The 24,063-nt window shown below is 42.9% G+C and overlaps 1 long non-coding RNA gene across 1 annotated transcript in view; it reads right to left on the reverse strand.

The window, feature by feature from the left end:
* Positions 1–24,063, reverse strand: part of LOC101938184 (uncharacterized) — a 597,742-nt gene that overhangs the window by 530,746 nt on the left and 42,933 nt on the right. The window lies entirely within an intron of this gene.

A 24,063-nucleotide genomic window follows, 5' to 3' on the forward strand; every position in this document is an offset into this window, starting at 1 on the left:
ACAAGCAGCGGGGGGACTATGACACAGCCTGGAAGGCCTGAGCAGAGGTGGACTATAGAGAGCTGGGTGGGGCGCAGGGCCCCACGGACCCCTACGACATGGCCAGCTCCGAGGGTGAGTCAGGCAAAGTTCCCCCAAATTCACCAGCCAGCCTCTCCACTTCCGTGGGGCCGAGAATCACCACTCGGCTCCCAGGACATCAGCAATTGTGTGGGAGGGTTCTTCTCGGGGCCCGCGAGCAGGCGTGGTGGCTGTGCCCCCTGGACACACTGGGATCAGTGAGGCACCAGTTTAATAATGCTGCGTAGGACCCCATAAATCCTAAGAATGTCCCTGGGTGCTGGCATCATTATTCCTTTTCTATGGGGGTGAGTTGTCAACAGGATACATCCACATGCATTGTCTCAGCGGGACGCACTGATCAACAGGTAACAGAACAGCGGTTAGGAGAGTTGCAAGACACTTCTTTTTTCCTCCTTCATTCCTGTAACCAATTGTCTGCATGGATGGTGAGAGCCACAAAGCTATCCAGACTCACAGGTGTCTCCATCTGGGCCAATTCATCTTTAATTTCTTTTCACAGGCCCCACCGGAACTGGTACAGATGTGCCGCCTTATTGCAATCTGTGTCAGCCATGAGGCAGCAGAACTGCGCTGCATAGATGGCTATGGTGCCCTGCCCATTGGAGCATCCTTAGGGCAGCTTCCACCATTCAAGCTCAGTGTAGATCATCAAATAGCACCGCCATGGCTTGGAGAAAGACCTCCCAGCTTGACAGTATCAGGCTGTCACACTCCAAGAAAAGGGAGGCCCAGTCTAATGCTTCCCTGGAAAGCAGGCTGATGACCAGGCTCACCTTTCATAGAATCATAGAACTGGAAGGCACCTTGAGAGGTCATCTAGTCCTGTCCCCCGCACTCAGGGCAGGACTAAGTATTATCTAGACCATCCCTGACAGGTGGTTGTCCAACCTGCTCTTAAAAATCCCCAATGATGGAGATTCCACAACCTCCCTAGGCAATTTATTCCAGTGGTTAACCACTCTGACAGTTAGGAAGTTTTTCCTAATGTCCAATCTAAACTGCCCTTGCTGCAATTTAAGCCCATTGCTCCTTGTCCTATCCTCAGGGGTTAAGAAGAACAATTTTTCTCCCTCCTCCTTGTAACAACCTTTTATGTACTTGAAAACTGTTATCATGTCCCCTCTCAGTCTTCTCTTCTCCAGATTAAACAAACCCAATGTTTTCAATCTTCCTTCATAGGTCATGTTTTCTAGACCTTTAATCATTTTTGTTGCTCTTCTCTGGACTTTCTCTAATTTGTCCACATCTTTCCTGAAATGTGATGCCCAGAACTGGACACAATACTCCAGTCGAGGCCTAATCAGCGTGGAGTAGAGCGGAAGAATTACTTCTTGTGTCTTGCTTACAATACTCCTGCTAATACATCCCAGAATGATGTTTGCTTTTTTTGCAAAAGTGTTACACTATTGACTCATATTTAGCTTGTGATCCACTATGACCCTCAGATCCCTTTTCTCAGTCCTCCTTCCTAGGCAGCCATTTTCTATTTTGTATGTGTGCAACTGATTGTTCCTTCCTAAGTGGAGTACTTTGCATTTGTCCTTATTGAATTTCATCGTATTTACTTCAGACCATTTCTCCAGTTTGTCCAGATCATTTTGAATTTTCATCCTATTCTCCAAAGCACCTGCAACCCCTCTCAGCTTGGTATCGTCCGCAAACTTTATAAGTGTACTCTCTATACCGTTATCTAAACCGTTGAAGACATTGAACAGAACTGGACCCAGAACCAATCCCTGCGGGACCCCACTTGTTATGCACCTTCCAGCCTGACTGTGAACCACTGATAACTACTCTCTGGGAACGGTTTTCCAACCAGTTATGCATCCATCTTATAGTAGCTCCATCTAGGCTGCATTTCCCTAGTTTGTTTATGAGACGGTCATGCGAGACAATATCAAAAGCCTTACTAAAGTCAAGATATACCACATTTACTGCTTCCCCCCCCTATCCACAAGGCTGTCAAAGAAAGCTATCAGGTTGGTTTTACACAATTTGTTCTTGACAAATCCATGCTGACTGTTACTTATCACCTCATTATCTTCTAGGTGTTTGCAAATTGATTTCTTAATTATTTGCTCCATTAACTTTCCGGGTACAGAAGTTAAGCTGACTGGTCTGTAATTCCCCGGATTGTCCTTATTTCCCTTTTTATACATGGGGTCTATATTTGCCCTTTTCCTTTGCACTATCAGTAGTATCAGACTGAGGATGCATCATGAACAAGCAATGACTTTGGTTTATAAAACTTTGGAATTGCTGTCTCGGAGAACAGAACTCTGCGAGCATGCCTGGAGTGCAGCATTTTGCTCCTGCAAAAGTTGGTTCCCTGAGGTCAGCTGGACAACCCACGCCTGCAGCGCTTGGTTGTTTGCCTGAAAGCAGGCAGCTCTCTTGAGCATGTCCAGTGCTCCCAAATAATTAGCCAGATCCATTCTGCCGGCCCTGGGCCCACTTCTGTGCCCTAACTGGTCCATGCAAACTCTCACGCCTGGGACATGGACACTCTGACTTAGTGGACTGAGCGGGAGCTGAGAGCCAGGCCGGGTTGGAAACGAAGAGATCAGACTCTGGGACTAAAGGACTTATGGAAATGTCTGCACTTCAAGCTGGGGGTGTGATTCCCTGCTTGAGGAGACTAGCTATGATCAAGCTACTGCACTAAAAATATAAGTTAAGCTGCGGTGACACAAGCAGCAGGAGGGGCTAGCTGCCCCGAGTACATCCCCATCCAAGACACTAGGCATGTACTTGGGGTGGCTGGCCCCTCCGAGAGCTTCTGCTGCCGCAGCTACACATTCTGGCATGCTAGCTCGATCAGAGCTTGCATGGGTATGTCTCCTTGAACTGGGAATTAACCCTCCTCTAGCTCCCTGATGGAGCCTAAATCCCACCTTCAATAGTGACTTAGGCATTTGGGAGCCTACATCCAGATGATTTTCAATGAGACTTAGGCTCCTTGGCACCTATCCGAGTAACTTTTGACTTAAATGCTTTTGGAAAAATGCCCCTCATTTACTAATGATATTTTTAAAAATTTTTTATCTCAGGTGTGTCCTGTTTAGCCCTCAGAAGAAACTGCAGCTGGATAGGATGAATTTCTTAGAGGTCTAAAGATGAAATGTGCTCTTTAGAAGGAAAGAACTCTGTAGAAACTTTGCCTTTGGATTGAGTGAATTGACAGAGATGAGTTTGTCCATCTACAGCAGGGGTCAGCAACATTTGGCATGCGGCTCGCCAGGGTAAGCACCCTAGCGGGCCGGGCCAGTTTATTTACCTGCTGACGTGGCAGGTTCGGCCGATCGTGGTCCCCACTGGCTGCAGTTTGCTGTCCCGGGCCAATGGGGGCAGCGGGAAGCGGCGCGGGCGAGGGATGTGCTGGCCGCGGCTTCCCACCGCCCCCATTGGCCCGGGACGGCGAACCGCAGCCAATGGGGGCCGCAATCGGCCGAACCTGCCACGTCAGCAGGTAAATAAACTGGCCTGGCCCGCTAGGGTGCTTACCCTGGTGAACCGCGTGCCAAACGTTGCCAATCCCTGATCTACAGTGTCTTCCCTGAACGTAAGCTGAAAAGAATAAATCACCTCAGGAGCATGCGGTGGTGGTATAAGTTAATGAACTAGCAAGTTACAGGGAAGAGGAACTCACCAAACCCAACGCCTGTAAAGATCCTCCCTTTAGAGAAAAGTAGACAAAAGAACACATTCTGTTTGAGGCACCAGAAAGAAAAGATGCAAGCAACAAATCAATGTTTTCAAAGAAAGGCAGCATTAAAAAAACAACCCAAAGCACCATCTCACTATGACGAATCCTTTCTGGTTTTGAGCCCTAGTCCTTAGACAGGGACAATACTACATGTGGGAGGAGCAAGGAGAGGCTTTGAAGAAAATGAGGGAACAGCTCATGAGAGGACTTCATGGACACCATGGGAAGCATTTTTGTACACAAATTGGGTGATTATCTAAATGACCTGAGACTCCATAACAAGGAAGAATGGGAGGTTAGGACAATGAGGAGGAGAGCACCAGAGTGAAATTTTGGTTCCATTGACAAGTTGATGGCAAAACCCCCACTGAGTTCAATGGGACCAGGATTTCACCCCCTATTCCTCCCAGTGTCTTGCTATTGTTGAGAAGACTCTCACAGGGTCGACTGAGCTTAAGAAAATATGACACAGTTCTGAGTATGTCTCTCAAGTCTGATTTCTCCATCTTAAAAGTCAAAAAGCTCTGCAATCATAGCCTGGAGAGGGTTTCAAGTTACCAGTAAAGCTGGAGAGATAACCAACTCTAGCATTCATACCATTTGCATTGTGCTTGGAACATTTTGCTTTAATTCATACTGTTCTTTCTTTTAGTTTTACAAATTTGCTCATTACTGATTTATCATAAAAATAGAATACTTCAGAGTCCTGTTAGATTCCAATTATTGTGTCCGTCTGGCCTGACATGGTAATTTTCACCTGGAGCAGTCAAAGTGTATTTTGTGAGTAAGAATGGAATTTCTCATTTAAATAAAAAGAAAGAAGCAGTTTGTCATTTAGCAGGGAATAAATTAATTACCAGACAAGGACTGTGAGGGAAAGACACAGGGATATAGAAGAAAAGAGGAAATATTTTTTGTAAAGGAAAGTCTGTATTGACGAGGATAGGCACTGAAGATGGGTGTGCTAGAATATCTACATGAATGCATACAAGATCCCTTTTTCTCCTGTAAACATTTTTGAGTTTACATTTTATCATATGCTAGGCTCAGTTGTTTGAATGATCTTAAACTGGAAACATCATTTTTGTGTAGAAAGTCATTTGCAGAATGCCATTTTACTGGTTTCTGTGAAGCTCCCAGCACAAAAATAATAAACAACAATTATGCTGCTTACTGTAGCAGATACAACCCTGGGGAGACTATAATTCTACCTGTCCTGCAGGCAACTTCCATGGAATAACATAAAGTTCCTGTAAAGCAAACACTCCCTTTCCTGCAGGACAGGAAGGATGTTAACACTCCAGAATTATACACGGTACATACACTACCTCCAATGTCTCCTCATGCATCAAATACATCAACAACGGAGTGCCAGGATTCCAGTGCAAAACTTACTTACTTGCTCACTCCCTGGCTCTATAGATCATGGAAATCCTTGGCCGCTCTCACAATTTGCCTCTACCTCTCTGTCAAGAGCATGTTTTCCCCACTGATGGTAATTCACCCTAAGAGCTCTTAGGTCTTGCTCCATATTATCCCGCCATCTTCTCCGAACTCCACTGCACCTCCCATTAGCAAACTATAGCAGAGGCCAGCAATGAAGAGGGTGACTTGAAAATTCCTGAGCCAAGCAATACAGTCTTTTCTACTGCACTCAGTTTTTATTCACTCCTTACTCAGGTAAAAATATAATTTGTTTCAGTGGGAGTTTTGCAGAGTAAAGACAACAGAATTTAGCCCCCTGACTCTTGTCAGTTTAAGTCAGCCTTTTAGTATTTATTAAATCAGTATTTTATTATTGTGATTTTTGTTGTGCTCAGCCCCCAGAATAATACTTCCCAAAATTCTCAAAGACGAGCTTCAAAAAATTACTTTCAAGGGCTCAGCTGTGGTTTTGCCACAGACCCTGAGTAAAAGGCCGTGTGTAGCTGTACTGCTATTAGAACCAGACCAGGAACCATCTCTTGGAGAGAGACGTCTGGTCTCTGGTTGCCCCCTTGCTCCATTGGAGAAATAATCTGCACCATCCCTATATCTGGGTCAGCGGAGCTGGCTGGTATATTGTGGGGGAGAGCGCTAACGCTTCACTTATTCATTGTAACATGACTCCCCATCCATTTGCACAAGAGGGGAAATAGTGGCTTTGTAGAGCCTGCCCTCCCCCCACCATACTGCTACCCATAATATGTCCCCTTACTCCCATGCACAGGCACATAACCAGGGCATAATCTGCCCCTACATTTGCACCTGCCACACTTTGCAATCAATTGTTTGTGTTTGCAAAGCTCAGAATCCACGGGCCAAATTTTCAGAAAGCTAGAATCCCAGGAGTTTAAGCAAAAGAGCACGGTGATATAGTACATCTACATTTGTACATGCAATGAATAATTACACATATAAATGTCCATTTAGGCACCGACCTTCCATCTGCATTCACAAATACCTCACTCTTTATGCAATTACCACGACTGAACAAGTAAAGCAAAATTAGGTGCAAAACTGCACACAGTTTCTCCACACAAACTGGGACCGCTCTGTTCTTCTGTAAATTTGATCTTACCTGTGAGAATTGGCTATTTGTGTGAACAAATTCTGTTCTATCCTATGTAGGTTCTTATTCTACCCTCGTCACCACTGTACCTGAGCTCCTCCCCACAGTGCCTTAAGTGACATGACTAACATCTGACAGACGTGATTCATTCTCTCGCTTATCCACTCCCCAGGAGAGGATTGTGTGTGAGGTGAAATTTTTGGTCTGGTTTGAGAGGAGGTTTGTTTGTTTGTTTGTTTGTTTGTTTGTTTTTAAATGCACACGCTGCTTTTTGGTTGTTAGAGAAGGCAGGCTGAAGAAGTTCACCTTGCAGGAGATGCAGAAGGTGGGGAGGTTTGTGATGGTCCTTACTTCCCATGGGAGTTTGTTCCACAGTCTTGCACTGGCTCCTGCAAAAGTTCTGTCTCCTGCACAGACAAATCTTACCCTTATGTTAGAAAGTTCCATTTGTTAGAGAAGCGGTCGACCATGGTCCTCATCCCAGAGCTTTAGGCAAACTTTTATGTATCCCAGACCTTTGAGCCCCTTGAAGATAAGGACTGAAACCTTGACTCAATGTTGTATGGGGAGTGGAAGACAGATTTGATATGCTCGCAATAGCCCATGTTGCTGAAGAGACACACTGCAGTGCTCTGTACCAGTTGGAGTTTCCTGAGGGCTGATGGCTTCATGCCAATAGAAGCTGAGGGCAAAATTAATATCTGCCTCAAAGCGAGAAGGATCTTTTGTGGTCACACAAGTAAGTCATACTGAGACCCATTTTTATATTGTCCCAAAGATCTTCAACTATGAACCAAATTTTGATAATGAGCTTGGAGTTCTCTTCAGGATGACATCGGCATCACCTGTGGGATGAATCAAAGCCCTCGGAGGTCTTTTCTCTGACGTTGGTGGCTTTTAGATAAAGTGCATGATGTAGGCTATGGTATGCTCTTTCAACATGGCATGTAGTGAATAGAAAGCAGTCTGATTGTTAGAAAGATCACATGGTGCTGACTAATAACACTAAGCTTATGGAGAAAGGATGCTCCATATTTAAGGAGTGTGGATTTAGCCACAGAGGCTGAAGCACTCAGACTAGGGGCTGGATTTACAAGGGAGACTTAGGCGTTGCTCCATTCAGCATTGCAGTGCCTAACTTATAGACCACCTAGTGGAATTCACAACCCTGACTGAGGTGTCCATGCCCCTTGTACAATACAAGGGGGTGTAGTCTAAGCCCCATCCTCAAAGGGAACTAGGCACCCAGCTCCAATCAGGATTCACAGCCATGCACCCTTTCCTGGAGTTAGACACCTAAAGACAAACCAAGGAGAAGGAATTGGAACCCAGGCCTCCTCCTTCCCAGATGAGTATGCTAATGATCAGGCTACAGAGTCATTCTCTCTCTGGCCAAATGAATATCTAAGTATGTATACAAAGTGGAACAGCTTCAAAACAAAACACACTCACTCACTCTCTCTCTCCCCCCACCCCCCGAATGCCCTATAGGTGAGTGGGTAAAGCACTCTCCTAGAAGATAGAAGATCTGAGTTCAAGCTCCTGCTCTACATCCGGCAAAGTGGGGATTTCAAGCTAGGTTTCCCATATACTGAGCAAGTGTTCTTGGTCACTGGGACACTGTCTCAAAGGGGACCATGCCTTCCCCCTTTGTGTGGGGTTAGGTATGCTCTAAGCATGCAGACCAGCATAGGGTCCTCAATCAAGATAGGTGGGAGAACCCACCAGGGCTTAGACATCAGTTTAGGCATCAAGCTGCTCAGTGGTGTCAGGACTGAGGCAGCAGTGCGCATGCCAAGTGGAAGAAATGTAGGCACCTAGGGAGCTTTACAAGAGAAACATAGACATCTAGGGATTTTAGGCACTTCCAATGTTAGATAGCAGCTGAGTGGTGGTTTTGTGAATGCCAGTGATGCCTAAATGTTGGACTTAGGCACCTAAAGGGGCAGCTAGACACCTACATTTCTCTTGTGAATCTAACCCCAGGTCTCATGACAGTTAGAATAGAATTCTGCATTCTGAATGTCCCATCCTCCCTTGTGAGCAAAGAAATGCTGTGCTCCGTTTAAACCGCTCTCAGCTTCTCGGTCACATTTCCCATTATGGAGTTTACTCTTCTTCTCCAATACAGGCACCTAGCAGGACTGGGCCCTTTGTTTTGCTCAATGTGTCCTGCTGGTAATTTAGCTGGAGACTCCGGTACAGAGACAGGAAAGAAAATGTCCTTTGCAGCTAAGGGATAATGGCAAAAAAAAATTAAGTACATCAGATGCAGGAAGCCTGCTAAACAACAGTGGAGCCACTGGATGATTGAGATGCTAAAGGAGCACTCAAGGATGATAAGGCCATTGTGGAGAAACTAAATTAATTCTTTGCATCCGTCTTCACGGCTGAGGATGTGAGGGAGATTCCCAAACCTGAGCAATTTTTTTTAGATGACAAATCTGAGGAACTGTCCCAGATTGAAGTGTTATTAGAGGAGGTTTTGGAACAAATTGATAAATTAAACAGTAATAAGTCTCCAGGACCAGATGGTATTCACCCAAGAGTTCTGAAGGAACTCAAGTGTGAAATTGCAGAACTACTAACTATGGTTTGTAACCTATCATTTAAATCAGCTTCTGTACCAAATGACTGGAGGATAGCTAATGTGACGCCAATTTCTAAAAAGGGCTCCAGAGGTGATCCTGGTAATTATGGGCCAGTAAGCCTGACTTCAGTAGCAGGCAAACTGGTTGAAACTATACTAAAGAACAGAATTGTCAGACACATTGATGAACATCATTTGTTGGGGAATAATCAACATGGCTTTTGTAAAGAGAAATCATGCCTCACCAATCTACTAGAATTCTTTGAGGGGGTCAACAAGCATGTGGACAAGGGGTATCCAGTGGATATAGTGTACTTAGATTTTCAGAAAGCCTTTGACAAGGTCCCTCACCAAAGGCTCTTAAGCAAAGTAAGCTGTCATGGGATAAGATGGAAGGTCTTCTCATGGATTGGTAACTGGTTAAAAGATAGGAAACAAAGGAATAAATGGTCAGTTTTCAGAATGGAGAGAGGTAAATAGTGCTGTCCCCCAAGGGTTTGTACTGGGACCAGTCCTATTCAAAATATTCACAAATGATCTGGAAAAAGGGGTAAACCGTGAGTTAGCAAAATTTGCAGATGATACAAAACTACTGAAGATAGTTAAGTCCAAAGTAGACTGCAAAGAGCTACAAAGGGATCTCACAAAACTAGGTGACTGGGCAACAAAATGGCAGATAAAATACAATTTTGATAAATGCAAAGTAATGCACATTGGAAAACATAATCCCAACTATACATTATAAAATGATGGGGTCTAAATTAGCTGTTACCATTCAAGAGAAAGATCTTGGAATCATTGTGGATAGTTCTCTGAAAACATCCACTCAAAGTGCAGCGGGAGTCAAAAAAGCTAACAATGTAGGGAATCATTAAGAAAGGGATAGATAATAAGACAGAAAATATCATATTGCCCCTATATAAATCCATGGTGTGACAGGTTGGATCACAGAAACCCCCTTGGGTACTGCCAACTGATTTGCCAAGACTACTTTTCCCCCGGCTTTCCCTGCCAGCTCAGGACCCCAGCACCCTGTCTTGCTGGGCCAGACAAGCCCGTCTGCTCCAACACAGACCCAGGGTCTGAATTACTTGCCCCAAAGCTGCAGACATAACTGAAAGCAATTTACAGAACTGTCTTTGTCTTTAACACTCAGATGCCCAACTCCCAATGGGGTCTAAAACCCAAATAAATCCGTTTTACCCTGTATAAAGCTTATACAGGGTAAACTCATAAATTGTTCACCCTCTATAACATTGATAGAGAGAAATGCACAGCTGTTTGCCCCCCCCCCTCCCCTGGTATTAATACATACTCTGGGTTAATTAATAAGTAAAAAGTGATTTTATTAAATACAGAAGGTAGGATTTAAGTGGTTCCAAGTAGTAACAGACAGAACAAAGTGAATTACCAAATAAAATAAAACAAAACATGGAAATCTAAGCTTAATACGGTAAGAAAACAGTACAGACAAGAACCTCACCCTTAGAGGAATTCTAGTAAGCTTCCTTTTACAGACTAGTCTCCTTCTAGTCTGGGTCCAGCAATCACACCCCCTGTAGTTACTGTCCTTTGTTCCAGTTCCTTTCAGGTATCCTTGGGGGGTGGAGAGGCTCTCTTTTTAGCCAGCCTAAGACCAAATGGAGGGGTCTCCCAGGGGTTTAAATAGACTTTCTCTTGTGAGTGGAGACCCCCTCCTCACTCCAATGCAAAGTCTAGCTCCAAGATGGAGTTTTGGAGTCACATGGGCAAGTCACATGTCCATGCATGACTCAGAACTACAGGTAGCAGCCATGGTTCACATGCTACCTTGAATGTTTTCAAGTAGACTTCTTATGTGGATTGGAGCATTCCAAGATCCATTGTTCCTTAAGTGCTTCTTGATTGGGCACTTAACTTTGCAAATTCCTTTCTAAAGAAGCTGACCAAATGCCTTACAAAGCTTACTTAGAAATCAAGCAGGTATACAGCCAATATTCATAACTTCAAGTACAAAAATGATATATGTATACAAACAGGATGAATAGATTCAGTAGACCATAACCTTTACAGAGATAAGTTACATGGCACATGTAGTATAAAACATACTTCAGTTATGTCATATTCCCATAAAGCATTATTGGATACATCGTCACACATGGTATGACCACATCTTGAATACTGCGTGCCAGATGTGGTTGCCTATCTCAAAAAAGATATACCGGAATTGGAAAAGGTTCAGAAAAGGGAACAAAAATTATTAGGAATATGGAACAGCTTCCGTACGAGGAGAGATGAATAAGATTGGGACTTTTCAGCTTAGAAAAGAGACGAATAAGGGGGGATATGATAGAGGTCTATAAAATCATGACTGGTGTGGAGAAAGTAAATACGGAAGTGTTATTTACTCCTTTTCATAACACCAGAACTAGAGGTCACCAAATGAAATGAATAGGCAGCAGGTTTAAAACAAACAAAAGGAAGTCTTTCTTCATTCAGCGCACAGTCAACCTGTGGAACTCTTTGCCAGAGGATGTTGTGAAGGCTAACACTATAACAAGGTTCAAAAAAGAACTGGATAAATTCATGGAGGATAGGTCCATCAATGGCTATTAGCCAAGATGGGCAGGGATGGTGTCCCTAGCCTGATGGTCCTGCTTTGAGCACGGGGTTGGACTAGATGACCTCCTGAGGTCTCTTCCAACCCTAATCTTCTATGATTCTAGCCTCTGTTTTCCAGAAGCTGGAAAGGGGCAATAGGGGATGGATCACTCATGATTACCTGTTCTGTTCATTCCCTCTGAGGCACCTGGCATTGGCCACTGTCGGAAGACAGGATACTGGGCTAGATGGACCTTTGGTCTGACCCAGTACGGCCATTCTCGTGTTCTTATGTAAGGGATGTACTTGGAATGAGACTATTCAGCTAATGTTACTTATTTGAGATGTTAGATAAACAGCAGCATCTAGCATAAGAGTTTCTATCATGAAACAAATTATTTGAGTACTATGAACCAGCGATCTTGATGTGTTAGAATTAAGTTAATTACCATCTTCTAAAAGTAAGTTATTCACAGTCAACCAGACGTGATTTTGATGTGTCTCTAAATAAGGGATATATTCTCAGCAACACCAAAAAGATCAGCAATTTGATACGGCTGTGTCTTTCTAGCCTTCTGGTTAGTGATTACATATGCTGCCTCCAAGCTCTGGGGTATTCACTTTCTACAAGAGGTTCATTAAATGGATAAAGGCATTCACGTAAAGCTCTTCCCATGCCTAATTATTGAAGATCTGTATTATCTTAGCCCCTCATTTGTTTATTCTGTATGCAGCTACAAGAAGCTGCTTGTCAGGGATTCAGATTCTGGCAAACAATCCCATCCAAGTCCACTGTTTGGTCATTAGGCTCATAACGAGCAACTCGAAAATCTTGCCAGCTGAGCCACCAGGGGATTTCCCCGCTGCTTCAAGGTTACGGGTCAAATGAACACTGCTCCCTTGAGAGGCAGCAACGTTTACTTGTCAGAGGGCAGGAGGTGGAATCAGCAATTCCTCAGTTCTAATCCCAGCTTTATCGCTGAAAGCAAAGCTGCTATAATGCCCAGGATCCAGCCCTCTAAGGATTCACCTAATGTAATGACCCTATATCTCCTCCTTAGTCTCCAGAACAGGGACTGTTCCCAGGAATAGCTACTGAGAAGTATGAGCAGCCAGATGTAAATCAAAGCAGTCTTCAAGCTGCTCCAATTTATGCCAGGAGCCAGGCATGTCCTGAGCTTGAGAAGTGCAAAGGTAGTTTAAAGCACCTATCCTAACTCTGCCTGAATGTTGCCCTGTTCAGTCAAACCAGAAAATAGTTTATATATTTAGATATCAAATGACCTAAATAAAATAAATAAAAGGCATTTCTTCTGGGGCCTAATCCAATGGAAAGGTTCACACTGATTTTAGAGGGCTTTGGATTAGGCCCCTAAGATCTATGTACCTTTGGCAATTAACATAAAATCAAACCCAGCAACCTTTTCTTTATATGGCAGTAACTAGTCATAACACAGGAAAGACAAAGAGAAACAAGCCCTCCCTCTCTAAATATTGCCCATTAAGCAACAGCTCCCTCTCCCAAAAGCCCCCCCAAAAAAATTTATAGAAACAGCAGGCCACGTTGTAGCTGATTTAAGGTTAAAATTTTCCCAAACTGTTTTAAGTAGAAGTAAACCCACCAACACTCCACTAGGGTCTAAAATATTTATTAAATACATTCCACAACTGTATGATGGCTTCGTACCAACAAAATGAGTCAGCATTTTGCGAGGGGAGACTCAAGCATCAGGAATGCATTTAACCGTCACTCTAGAGAACAGTTTTCTGGAGAGTAAGTTAGAAACACGCCAGAGCAAAAGAAATAATTTAATGGAATTTTTTTCCAATGTGCAGACACGTGCTGAGTTTTCACATGACTCGCAGCTGCTCTTCAAACTTAAAAGAGGAGAAATGCTAAAAAAAAAAAAAAAATAGCAGAATAACAGAAATATACATGCAGACGTACAAGAGGGTCCAGCCCTGCAGTCCTTACTCAGGCCAAACTCCACTGATTTCACCTCAAGGCTGAGCACAGAGTGGTTTCATGACAGTGGTTTCATTGGGAGCTCTGGCACTGCACGCTGCCCATACACACAGAAGGGTTCACATGTTAATGAGGAACATATCACTCAAATGGTCTGCCATACTCCCAGTACAAAGTGGGGTTTCTATGTGAGTGGCTTTACTTCATAGGTTTCCGGTCTTGTGTTTTATACATATGATGGCGTCACAAGATTTGAAAAAGGATCATTATTACTGAATCCCTTTTAAAACATACTGCACTGCAGGGTGTTTCTTGTACAGTTCTGTTTCTCTGAGATTCTTCTATTGTGACAGGAAAAACTAGAAGGGCCCAATTCTCCACTCCCCCACCCCTTGCACACCCATTTACACCAGTGCAAAGTGGGTGTAAAACATTACCAGATCAGTGGGGCAGCATTTTATGTCTCTTTGTATTCACTCTTCACTGGTTTAAATGATGGTGCCAGGTGCAAGGCAGTGGACAATGAGGACCATGTTGTTACTTATACTCCCAGTGTTATTTACAGATAATTATAGAAAGGTTAAGAAAATAAGAATGGCCACAATGGGTAAGTTCAATGGTCCATCTAGCCCAGGCCCTGTCTATGACAATGGTCAGTACCAGAGCTTCAGGGGAAGTGTACAGAAAAGGAAAGTTAAAGTGATCCACTCCTGTCTTTTCCTCCTAGCTTCTGGCAGTCAGAGATTTAGGGTCATCTCAAGCATACAGTTGCATCCCTGACCAGCTTTTCTAATAGCCATTGATGGACCTCTCCTCCATGAATTTATCTAGTTCTTTTTTTGAACCCAGTTATACTTTTGGCCATCACAACATCCAATAGCAGTGAGTTCCACAAACTAACTTCATTGTGTGAAAAAGTACTTCCTCTTATTTTCATAGATTCATAGATTATAGGACTGGAAGGGACCTCGAGAGGTCATCGAGTCCAGTCCCCTGCCCGCATGGCAGGACCAAATACTGTCTAGACCATCCCTGATAGACATTTATCTAACCTACTCTTAAATATCTCCAGAGACGGAGATTCCACAACCTCCCTAGGCAATTTGTTCCAGTGTTTAACCACCCTGACAGTTAGGAACTTTTTCCTAATGTCCAACCTAGACCTCCCTTGCTGCAGTTTAAACCCATTGTTTTTGGTTCTATCCTTAGAGGCTAAGGTGAACAAGTTCTCTCCCTCCTCCTTATGACACCCTTTTAGATACCTGTAAACTACTATCATGTCCCCTCTCAGTCTTCTCTTTTCCAAACTAAACAAACCCAATTCTTTCAGCCTTCCTTCATAGGTCATGTTCTCAAGACCTTTAATCATTCTTGTTGCTCTTCTTTGGACCCTTTCCAATTTCTCCACATCTTTTTTAAAATGCGGCGCCCAGAACTGGACACAATACTCCAGCTGAGGCCTAACCAGAGCAGAGTAGAGCGGAAGAATGACTTCTCGTGTCTTGCTCACAACACACCTGTTAATACATCCCAGAATCATGTTTGCTTTTTTTGCAACAGCATCACACTGTTGACTCATATTTAGCTTGTGGTCCACTATAACCCCTAGATCCCTTTCTGCCGTACTCCTTCCTAGACAGTCTTTTCCCATTCTGTATGTGTGAAATTGATTTTTCCTTCCTAAGTGGAGCACTTTGCATTTGTCTTTGTTAAACTTCATCCTGTTTAACTCAGACCATTTCTCCAATTTGTCCAGATCATTTTGAATTATGACCCTGTCCTCCAAAGTAGTTGCAATCCCTCCCAGTTTGGTATCATCCGCAAACTTAATAAGCGTACTTTCTATGCCAATATCTAAGTCGTTGATGAAGATATTGAACAGAGCCGGTCCCAAAACAGACCCCTGCGGTACCCCACTCGTTACACCTTTCCAGCAGGATTGGGAACCATTAATAACAACTCTCTGAGTACGGTTATCCAGCCAGTTATGCACCCACCTTATAGTAGCCCCATCTAAATTGTATTTGCCTAGTTTATCGATAAGAATATCATGCGAGACCGTATCAAATGCCTTACTAAAGTCTAGGTATACCACATCCACCGCTTCACCCTTATCCACAAGGCTCGTTATCCTATCAAAGAAAGCTATCAGATTGGTTTGACATGATTTGTTCTTCACAAATCCATGCTGGCTGTTCCCTATCACCTTACCACCTTCCAAGTGTTTGCAGATGATTTCCTTAATTACTTGCTCCATTATCTTCCCTGGCACAGAAGTTAAACTAACTGGTCTGTAGTTTCCTGGGTTGTTTTTATTTCCCTTTTTATAGATGGGCACTATATTTGCCCTTTTCCAGTCTTCTGGAATCTCTCCCGTCTCCCATGACTTTCCAAAGATAATAGCTAGAGGCTCAGATACCTCCTCTATTAGCTCCTTGAGTATTCTAGGATGCATTTCATCAGGCCCGGGTGACTTGCAGGCATCTAACTTTTCTAAGTGATTTTTAACTTGTTCTTTTTTTATTTTATCCGCTAAACCTACCCCCTTCCCATTAGTATTTGTATTAAACCTGCTGCCTATTACTTTCATCAGGTGATCCCCCACATTTCTGTAGTGCGAGAAAGGGTAAATAACACTTCTCTATTCACTTTTTCCACACCATTCATGATTTTATAGACATCTACCATATCTCCCCCTTAGTCATCTCTTTTCTAAGCTGAACAACTCTAATCATTTTTGTCTCCCTTTGTATGGCACCCTTTCTATACCCTTGATCATCTTTGTTGCCCCCTCTCTGAACCTTTTCCAATACCACTATATACTTTTTGAGATGGGGTGACCAGAACTGGACACCCTGTGGGAGTATAATGGATTTATACAGTAGCATTATGATATTTTCTGTCTTATTTTCTATCCCTTTCCTAACAATTCCTAACATTCTGAGAGGGTTTTTTTTTTAAATCGCTGCTGCACACTGAACTGAAGTTTTCAGAGTACTATCCACAGTGACTCCAAGATTTCTTTCTTGAGTGGTAACAGATAGTTTAGAACTCATCATTATATATTTGTAGTTTGGATTATTTTTTTCCAATCTGCATTATTTTGCACATATCAACATGGAATTTCATCTACCATTTTGTTGCCCAGTTGCCCCATTGTGTGAAATCCCCCATAACTCAGCATAGTCGGCTTTGGACTTAACTACCTTGAAAAATTTTGTATCATCTGCAGATTTTGCCACCTCACTGTTCACTTCCTTTTCCAGATCATTAATGAATACGTTGAATAGCACTGGTCCCAGTACAGATCCTTGGGGGACCCCACTGTTCCATTTATTCCAACCCTTTGTTTCCCATCTTCTAATCAGTTAGTGATCCATGAGAGGACCTTCCTTCTTATCCCATGACTACTTAGATTCCTTAAGAGCCTTTGGTGAGGGACCTCGTCAAAGACTTTCTGAAAATCCAAGTACACTATCAACTGGATCCCCCTAACCCACATACTGTTGACACCCTCAAAGAATTCTAATAGATTGGTGAGGCATGATTTCCTGTTACAAAATATGTATTGACTCTTTTCCAACAAGTCATGTTTATCTATAATCTAGTGTCCAATCATTCTTTTCTTTATTCTAGTATCTATCAATTTGTCCAGTACTGGAGCTAAGCAAATAGGCCTTTAATTGCCAGGATAATCTCTGGAGCCTTTTTTAAAAATCCATGTAACATTAACTACCTTCCAGTCATCTGGTGCTTAGGCTTGCTTTAGCAATAGGTTACATACTACAGTTGTGAACTTGGAGGTGACTCTGCTCAGGAGTGGAGATGGATTTCTAGCAAACAACAGAAGAACAAGTTCTATCTTAGTGCTCAGTCCTGTAAACACATCCACATGTGAGTAACTTTACTCACTCATGCTGTCCCAATGAAGTCAATGTCCTGTACTGCCTCCTATTGCAAGATAACCCAGGGATGAGGGGCTCTAAAGGAGGGAACCCCCCCCCCATGTTACTGCATTGGGAGTTAGGGTTTGTCCCCCCATGGAATAGATCTGAAGCCTGCCTAAAATCTAGAGGGATGCACAGGAGGCCAAGGACATATTATGGAGACCCTATAACACTCTATTGCAGGGGTTGGCAACATTCGGCATGCGGCTCACCAGGTTAAGCACCCTAGCGGGCCGGGCCAGTTTATTTACCTGCTGATGCGGCAGGTTCGGCTGATCGCGGCCCCCACTCACCGCGGTTCGCCGTCCCGGGCCGCGATTGGCCGAACCTGCCGCATCAGCAGGTAAATAAACTGGCTCGGCCCGCTAGGATGCTTACCCTGGCGAGCCGCGCGCCGAACATTGCCGACCCCTGCTCTATTGGCTCTAGTCACAGTTGGGTCCCCATTCCTCTCTGCAGCTAGCTCTAGGACTCCCCTGATCTGCTCATTCCTCACTCTAAGTCTCCACTATCATGCACCAGGAGGGGGAAAGAGATGGGGCTGAGCAGGCTACAATACTTCTAAAGTTTACTTTATATGGCCTGATCCTGAAATCCTTGTGTATCCCATTGCAATCAAGGAGTTTGGAATATGTAAGGAATAACTGCTTAGTTAGCAAAGGAAATGTATTAAATGATGTTAACATGACCAGGGATCCGTTTTGATTGACCTTGTGTGTGCGGTAATGTTACGGCCAGGGAATGGGTGGCCTGGTCTAGAAGTTAGTGTTGAGCACAGGTTGCAGGTCCAGGAGCCAGTTACTGGGAATTAGACTGGGTTTGAGCACCAAGAGATCAGAATTGAGATACAAATTGGAAGGCAGGGATCAAGAGTCAGTTTCCAAGACTCAGGTCAAGTCAGGATACCAGGAGGTCAGGTTCGGATGACAGAATCAGAAGGCAGGAACCAGGGGGCAGTACCAGGTTCAGGCTGAGTCAGGATACCAGGAGGTCAGGATCAGGAGGCAGGAAGAGGGAAACACCAGACAAGCAGTCCATGGCAGGGTGAAGCTCATTTATGGACAACTTCCTGTTTCCTCCTCTGGCTTAAATAGGGGCTGCAGTCAGGAGCACTGGAACTCTCCCAATCTGAGCATAGGAGAGGGAGTTGTGCCCCAGTTGGGTTTCTTGGACCCCGGTCCTAGCAGCTGCCTGGGTTTGAGACCTGCAGGGCCTGACAGATATATAGATATAAGATTTTAGTTTATATATTGTATGTCCAGGGTGTATGCACCATTGAGAGAGCTGATGTGATTCACAGGGCCCGATTCTCCTCTCACTTACATGAGCAACTCCACTGAGTTCAGTGGAGTGACTCCTGAGAGCAGAATGAGAACTTGTAAGTCTTTACAACTTCTGTTTCAAGCACAGATTTTCCATGTAAACTTGTTAACTACTGAACTGGAAACAGATTCCTCTTTTGCACATGGAAAATGATTTTCAATTTACATCAATGAGACTGGTTTCAGAGTGGTAGCCGTGTTAGTCTGTATCAGCAAAAACAACGAGGAGTCCTTGTGGCATCTTAGAGACTAACAAATTTATTTGGGCATAAGCTTTTGTGGGCTAAAACCCACTTCATCAGATGCATGGAGTGAAAAATACAGAAGGCATGTGTATATATTACAGCACATGAAAAGATGGGAGTTGTCTTACCAAGTAGGGGTCAGTGCTAATGAGCCAAATCAATTAAGGTGGAAGTGGCCTATTCTCAACAGTTGACAAGAACGGATGAATACCAAGAGAGGGAAAATTACTTTTGTAGTGCTAACGAGGCCAATGCAATCAAGGTGACCCATTTCCAACAGTTGACATGAAGGTGTGAGTATCAGCAGAGGGAAAATTACTTTTTGTAGTGACCCATCCACTCCCTGGACACTTAATAACAGACTTAAAAGTGGCAATTCTTCAACAAATAAACTTCAAAAACAGACTCCAATGAGAAACTGCAGAACTGGAATTAATTTGCAAACTGGACACCAACAAATTAGGCCTGAATAAAGACTGGAAGTGGATGGGAATGAACAGAACAGGTAATCATCAAGTAATCCCTTCCCTGTCACTCATTCCCAGTTTTTGGCAACAGAGGCTAGGGACACCAGAGCTGCCCATCCTGGCTAATAGCCATTGATGGACCTATCCTCCATCCATTTCTTTTTTGAATGCTGTTATAGTCTTGGCCTTCACAACATCCTCTGGCAAAGAGTTCCACTGGTTGACTGTGCGGTGTGTGAAGAAATACTTCCTTTTGTTTGTTTTAAACCTGCTGCCTATTAATTTCATTTGGTGACCCCTCTGATGTAATCAGCCCTTATCCCAGTCTCTCAAATTGTGAGATAGCTTTCATTAAGAGGGTCATGTGACAACAGTAACCGAATATAACCAAAGGCCGAATTTTGTCCACAGAATCTTTATTACTGGTGAGGAAAAATGAGAAGAAAAGAACCCAGCTTGACTCCCTCATCCTAGGATAAGTGTGCAGGCTGGCATTTTAAAAAGACACCTTTGTATTTGTAAACTGAGCTCTTTGCGGTGGAAATTGCTAAGGGACAATAAACATGGAGCCCCAACAAGCCTTTTTTACAGAGTCAATTTTCAGAGGAGCCATATTTTAAAATACAGCGTTGCTTAACACTTGCAACCAAATGTACCAAGGAACTTGCCCCTCTAACCTCTGTTTCCCCTCTAGCCCTTTGTACGTCTTGTCTATTTAGACTGTAAGCTCCTAGGAACAGGAACTGTCTATCACTATATATACGTACAGCATCCAGCATAATGGGCCACCAGTTATGGTTGAAACCACCTGCCACTGCCATAATACAAAATAATAAATATAATAACTAACAGTCACACATCAAAGATCCTGTGTACTCATAAAAAAAATAAAAGAGACTTGGAGGAAGAGAACAAGATAATGTCTAACCACCCAAAACAACTTGTACATTACAGTCTCACCACAACATTCCCCTTATGAAACACTTACAGGATCAGACAGATGGAGCGAGGATGGGATCAGCAACATCCACAGAGGTGACCGCCATATACTGTACTTGCAACATATTGAACACATCAGAAGCGGCAGAGATCAAACAAAAATGCTAGAGACTTGTAGTTGCCACTCATGTTAATTTAGCAACACAGTTATGGCAAAGGGTCTGTTTTGATGGCTTTATATCTTGACTGTTTTAATTCCCCTGGGGCTGAAGTTTGGCACACAGGTTTCCAGCCCAGATGGAAATGTTAATTATTGTATAAAATTTGATTTGAATGAGTTCAGCTGTTTTTATGCAGAGAGTATCAGAAAAAAATATTTTAGATGATTTCAGATATACTTTGCTAAGTAAGAGGCTTAGTTTAAAACATTACAATACCACCATATATTCTTATGAACTGGGATGCATTTAATCAGGATGGCTGCTTTCCTGGAAACCAGTCTTAGTTTGGTGATGGTAAATGGCAATGACTGTTGCTTAAATGGTAAAGAATTAGCAACAAATTTTATTCTAATGAGTGTTGAGTAGGAGTTAAATCCAATCCGAGTAAAAAAATTGACCCTGATTCTATCCTCAGTTGCATCTATCTATCCCCAATAACATCAATGGTTTACACTAATCTAAATGAGGGCAAAATGGACTCCAGCATCCATTGTGCACATGCACTTCAGGGTAGGATTGGCAGAGATATACTTTTATGGGGTATCATCCTTCAGCTAAATTGTTCCCATTGCGAGTTAGAGAAGTAGAAGAGAATTAGAGGATTTAAATATCCATACCAATGATTTGTAAACTAAGCTATCTGACGTGGAAATTGCTAAGGGACAATAAACGTGGAGCCCCACCGAGCCTTTTTTTACAGAGTCAATAGACAAACACCTGTCAGGAATGGTGTAGTTATTACTTAGTTCTACCTTGAGCACAGGGGACTGGATTATATGACCTATTGAGGTCCCTTCCAGTCCTACACTTCTGTGATTTTATTATTCTATTATAAGGATTATTTGCAATTATCAGTGTTGAGTGTTCCCTCTCAGATGGATCAAACTTCCAATACTACTGAAAATATCCATTCTGTTTATACTCCCAATGCACAAACAATGAGCGGATAGAGTAGCAATGGGGCCAGCAGCATCTTCAACAGGAGTCCTAAGGAATACTAACAAACGCCTGTTGGAAAAAAGGAAGGGAGTGCCAAGGCATGTACATTGTATGTTACTCAGAGCAGTGAAAGATGCAGCAGAAAATAAAAGCCTCCAAATATTACACTGTAAAAGGCAAAGTTTCCTAGCCAAAAGATAAAGAAATCCCATTTCCAACTTTGGTTGACAAAAAATGTATGTACAGAATACCACAGGAGAGGGCGATGCTAGATTTGTGGGGAAAACCAAGAAAGAGCGGCACATAACAAACTAACATACAGCAGGTACTGGCAAAGACTCAGCCAACTTTCAAGTAAGAAAACATTTCACACCATAAACACAGGAGCTGGAAAACTCACATCCCAACAGAAAATTGAAAAATGGAATAAAGAAAGAAAAAATATATATATTCAGCAAAAGAAATTACATCATCAGGATATCTGTATTTGGCACTGCTGCGACCACTACTGCTATACTGCGTTCAGTTCCAGTGTCCACAATTAAAGAAGGATATTGATAAATTGGAGAGGGTTCAGAAAAGAGCAGGGGCGGCTCCAGGCACCAGCGCACCAAGCGCAGGCCTGGAGCGGGAAGCCGCAGGGGGCGGCCTGCCGGTTGCCGTGAGGGCGGCAGTCAGGCTGCCTTCGGCTGCATGCCTGCGGGAGGTCCTCCGGTCCCGCGGTTTCGGTGGCAATTTGGCAGCAGGTACGCCGAAGGCGCAGGACCGGCGGACCTCCCACAGGCATGCCGCCGAAAGCCGCCTGACTGCCGTGCTTGGGGCGTCAAAATACATAGAGCCGCCCCTAGAAAAGAGCTATGAGAATGATTAAAGGAGAATTGGAAAACATGCCTCATAGTGATAGACTCGTGGAGTTCAATCTATCTGAGGGAATTATAGGCCAGTCAGCTTGACTTCAGAACCTAGAAAGATAATGAAGCAAATAATCAATCAATCTGTAAGCACCTAGAAGAAAATAATATGATAAGTAACAGTCAACATGGATTTTTCAAGAAAAATCATGTCAAACCAACCTAATATGCTTTTTTGACAGCATAACAAGACTTTTGGATGGAGGGAAGCAGCAGATGAGATATATCATGACTTTAGTAAGGCTTCTGATACTGTCTCACATGGCCTTCTCATATACAAACTAGAGAAATAGAGCATAGGCAAACCTACTATAAGATGGGTGCACAGCTGGTTGGAAAAGTGTACTTAGAATAATTTGTTCTTAGGTAATTTGTTCACAGAAAAAGGGCTAAAAAGAGTCTGGAAATTCCCCTCATTTTTGCAATAGAGAGATGCAGGCCAGGTTCTAGGATGCCTGGCATGACATCACTATTTGTTTCTCCAAAGATCTTGCCATGGACAGAGGAATGAGGACCTGAGACATCTAATATAAAAATCAAGTAGGGGAAAAAAACTTTTTTTTTAAAGGGAGACAGGCTTTCTACATTGTTAAGAATTAGCAAAGGGAGAAACCAACTCTCTTTCACCATATGGTTCACCTTTAAAAATACTATAGTGTTCTGGTAATAATCCCGAAAACTATAGATAACAAGTGCTTGGATACTAAAATATTTGATATTGTGACTACATATTATTGAAATTTTGCCATTAAGAGGTTTACTAGAACTACCATTAATAATAAATAATATTTAGCTCTTACTAAACATATGTGTTTGGGTATGAGATATACAGTAGATACATTTAGTGTGCAATATGTATAGGAACAAATGAAAATATCTTTAAATGCACCCATTAATATTGTTAACAATTAATATTTCATAAGCGGGACTTTGTGATTAATGTTAACATTTTCCAATTTCCTGGTCTCCTCCTAGAATCTGTTTTACAGGATATTGCCTGCGCTTACAAAATAAGAATTGGTTTATTAATATTAAATTGGAGCTGTGCCAGGACTGAAATATGCACTTTTACCCATTGGGTAATAGACAACTATCTGCCTTCCATTAGAGTTAAGTAGTAAGATTCACCAGCAATGCACAAATAATGTCTGATCTGAAACTAGCCAGAGGCATCAAAGCGGTAAAATCAGTGATGTTATAATACTTATTTCAAGGGGGTCTTGCAATTCTGACTGAATTAAATAATGGACCCAATCCTGAATTCAGTAGGAACATGCCCAGTGTTTCTAGAGTGCTTTGAAAACCTTGGATTAAAATTGCTGTTACGGTAAATAAATATTATTAATATTGTTTATGAAAGTTATATGTGCCTGATAAAGGGGAATTAGATCTGTTTGTTTCTATTCTCCGTAAATCAGGAAATGAGGAAGGATATTTACAAAGATGCACCTCTTTTTATTACCTGCCAAAATGTTGTGTACCCTTCTCTTCTCTTTGACCCTGAAGGTACTGGAGGTGCGTCTTTGATACATTTGCTGTTGCACTAAATAGAAAACGCGGAAAACAAACTGCCGTGCACATTGCATAATATGTAA

This window comes from Chrysemys picta, chromosome 14, assembly GCF_011386835.1.
Source record: "Chrysemys picta bellii isolate R12L10 chromosome 14, ASM1138683v2, whole genome shotgun sequence".
Taxonomy (NCBI): Eukaryota; Metazoa; Chordata; order Testudines; family Emydidae; genus Chrysemys; species Chrysemys picta.